Consider the following 3,819-nt stretch of genomic DNA (forward strand, 5'->3'; position numbering starts at 1 on the left):
CCCGAGCCTGTGCCGCCGCCGCCGCTCTCGCCCGCCGCCGCCGCCGCCGCCGCCTCCCTCGCGGCCGCTGCTCTCGAAGGCTCGCGGCGAGCCCCGGTTCTCTCCTCCCTCTGGCCGCGCTGGGGAAAGGGGCCGCCTCGCCCGTCACATGGCAGCTTGGGCCGCCCGCCCTGATTGGCTAGTCTTCGCGTCAAACAGCGAGGCACACACGCGGCCAACTCGCCTACGCCCGGAGGGCAGGGCGCAGTCGCTGCGCCCTGGGCGCAGGGGCACCGCTCCGGGGAGTGTCGCCCGTCCCTGTTCTCACCGCTCTCTCGCTTTGTGCTTAGGGCGACGACCTGAAGTCGGCCCCCCAAATCCGTCCTAGCCCCCTGGCTTGCTCGCACATGCTCAGAACGCTGGCTTCTGCCCCGCTGGGGTTTCAGGGCTCTCAGTCCTCTTCCAGTGCACCCAGAGGCGGTGGGTCGGCAGGTAGGGGCTGCGGCCAAGCTTCAGAATCAGCCTTGCTCCGGGAGGAAAGCAAAAGGAGAACGGGTGGGGGGGGGGGCGGGGGAGCAAAGAGCAAAGGAGGAAGTAGGAGGGAAAGGATCCTCCACTCCTGCGCTTGGAGAGGCAGGGTGAAAAATCAGGAACTGAGGCAGAATGGTTTGGCAAGAGCCTTCTGCCTCTGCCCCACGCCTGCGTTTCCCCAATCTTTGACTTTCCGGCCTCTTATACTGCTGCTTCTCATCAAAGTAGCTCCCCCAGGGAACAAGCCCCCCTACATTGATTTATGAGGTGGTACAAAAAATTAGGCACTTAATTGCTATTTGATTATTGCTACTTGATGATGATGATGATGATGGTGATAGCAACTGCAGCGTTCTGTAAAACCACCCCTCTCAACTAACCTCTCTGAAAAGGCTGCTGGACCACATTTTGACCTCACAGATCATGAGAACCTCCACTGTGCTACTCGACAGGCTCGTTATTTCTGCCTTTTGAATCTGAAACCTTTAAGGCATTAGGCCTCTGAGGCCTAACGCAGGCACCTTCCCTCCCGCAATGCATTTCCCCATTGGTACAGGAGCCATGTATGAATTCGTTCCATGGCCCATGTATTCCTGGTTCTGGGACATTTTTGTTCATTTTTCTCACATTCATTTTCTGCCTGGTGCTGCCAGTAAGCTATACTGAACCTTTCCAATGGGCATATAACTGCACACACACACACACACACACACACACACACACACACAGAGAGAGAGAGAGAGAGAAAGAGTTTTACTCTTTCTCCTCTTTCCGATCTCTTGAAAGTGAAACTGAAGAATGGCCTATACTGGTACTTCCAATTTCTCTGCCCTCATTTTCTTTTGAACTTCCATTTGGACATTTGCCGCCTCTGCTGCATTGAAACTGCTCAAGGTCACCTGAGATCTTTATGCTGCTAAACACAAAGGTCAGTTCTTATCTTAGTTCATTCTGCTTAGATTAGGTGGCTTAAACAGCAGAATTTATTCCTCACGGTTCTAGAGGCAGGGAAGTCCAAGATCAACGTGCAGGCAGATCCAGTGTCTGGCAAGGATCCTCTTCCTAGTTTGAAAACAGCTGTTTTCTTGTGTATCCTCACATGGCAGAGAGCACAGAAAGAGGAAGCACAGATTAATGACCTATCTTCTTATAAGGGCACTAATCCCATTCATGAAGGTTCTACCCTCATTAGCTAATTACCTCCCAAAGACTCTATCTCTGAATTCTATCACATTGGGAACTAGGATTTCAGCATATGAATTTTGGGGGACACAGACATTCAATTCATAGCAGTTCACAACACCTCTGTCAGTAGCATTTGGCCCAGATGTCAGGTCCTGTGTATTGAAACATTCTTGATTTGGCTTCCAGAAACCTCACTTTTCTGGATTTATTCCTCCCTCGTGGCGGTTTCTTCTCAGTCTCCTTCCTGGTTACTCTTCACTTTTCTAACCCCTAGAAGTTCGAGTGGCCTAGGAGTCAGTCTTTTGTCCTCTTCACTTTTCTATCTGAATGTATTCATTTGGCAATTTTATCCAGTCTCGTGGCTTTTAATGACATCTCTTTGACCTCCAATGTCATGCCAATAGCTCCTATATTTATATCTCTAGCCATGAACTTTTTCCTGACCTTCTGACTCTTAAATCCACTGTCAATTTAACAACACCACTCAGATGTCTAAAAGCCATCTCATGACCAAACTATTAATCTTCCCCTTAAAATCTCTTCCTCCTATAGTCTTGGTTCAAGCCAAAAATGTGGAGTCATTTTTTCCCCTTCTCTCTTTCTCTCATACCACCTTTCTAGTCCATCCCAAATCCTGTCAGCACCATTTTAAAACCATAATCTCACCATTTTTCACCACCTCCCCTGCTAGCTTCTTGGTCCAAACAACCAATATTTCTAATCCACATTAATCCAGTAACCTCCCAACTCCCAGTTTCACCCTTTGCCCCTCTACAGTCTATTCTCAGCCAGTGTGATCCTATGGAAATTTGTCAGATCACCCCTGGGTGAAAACCCTGCTTCTTCCCCATCCCTCCCAAGTGAAAGCCAAATTATTCCAATGACCTGTGATATTTGGCTCCATATTAACTCTGACTTATTTACTCTTCCCTCTCCTTCACTCTGCCTGAGTCCACTCTGGCCACCTTGCCCTTCCTGGGACACACCAGCCATGCCTTAGAGCCTTTGTGCTTGCTTTTCTCTGTCCCTGGAACTCTTTTCACATAAATATCCATGTTTGTTTTTTCCTGATGTCATTTTCTCCCTGAAGCCTTCCCTGGCCACCCTAGTTAATCTACATCCCTCACTCCTCACCACCACTCCTCCTATCCTGCTTTGTTTTCCTCCAAGGCACTTACCACCATCAACACAAGATATATTGTACCTATATCTTCATCAGTCATCCACACACACATGCATTAAAATGTAAGCTTCAGAAAGTTAAAAGATTTGCATTTATTTTATCAACTGTTCTATTCCTAGCACTTAAAAAAACTGCCTGGCACATGGTAGATACTCAATAAACTATTGAATAAATGAATCAACATTAACCCCAAAAATTCTTCTCAAGGAGAAGAAAAAAATCTGAATAATTGTGTTAAATGTTTATATATCCATGTTAGACTCGTGTGAAGAATAGTGTGGGCATAAAGAAGGGATTGGTCAATTCAGGGGTGAGGGAGGTGAGGTGTCATTGAAGTGAGTCTTCATTCGGGAGTAGAAGTTGCCATCACCACTCCAGACCATGCGGCCAGCTTCTTAGTAACACTGGAACATGCCTTGGCAGCAACTGCATTCTCGTAGGCCATAGGCAGAGGTTTGTTAAGACCTCTCACCATCTTTGTGTCCAAAAGTCATGTCGTGGTGGAGCCTAGCCTTGTGGGCCAGCCAAACTTCCTCTGTGACTACCCCGGGTTTCTCATGTCACTCCCATCTGTATGACCTGATAGTACCTTGCCTCCTACTCCATGGCTTATGTGCTCTCCGGCAGCTCCTTCTATGTCCCCAGGCATGTATAATAGTGTTGGTGAGTTAATGCCCTGAGATCTGACTTTGATCATGGGCAATGAAGACAGTGAGTACATTTTAATTCCTTTCATCCCCACCCCTCAGACACACACAATGGCTTCAAACAGCCTCTCTGAAAATATCCCCGTCATTTTATTTCAAGGTTGTGACCCACTCAGTAACTCACCCCCTGATACAAACTCATCATTTTATTTCAAGGTTGTGATCCACTTGGTAATTCACTCCCTTATATGTCGTCTCCTCTTTCTCAGCTCACTCTCCTTTTCTCTCATTCCT

The sequence above is a fragment of the Rhinopithecus bieti genome, unplaced genomic scaffold (assembly GCF_001698545.2).
Source record: "Rhinopithecus bieti isolate Rb0 unplaced genomic scaffold, ASM169854v2 scaffold_52879, whole genome shotgun sequence".
NCBI lineage: Eukaryota > Metazoa > Chordata > Mammalia > Primates > Cercopithecidae > Rhinopithecus > Rhinopithecus bieti.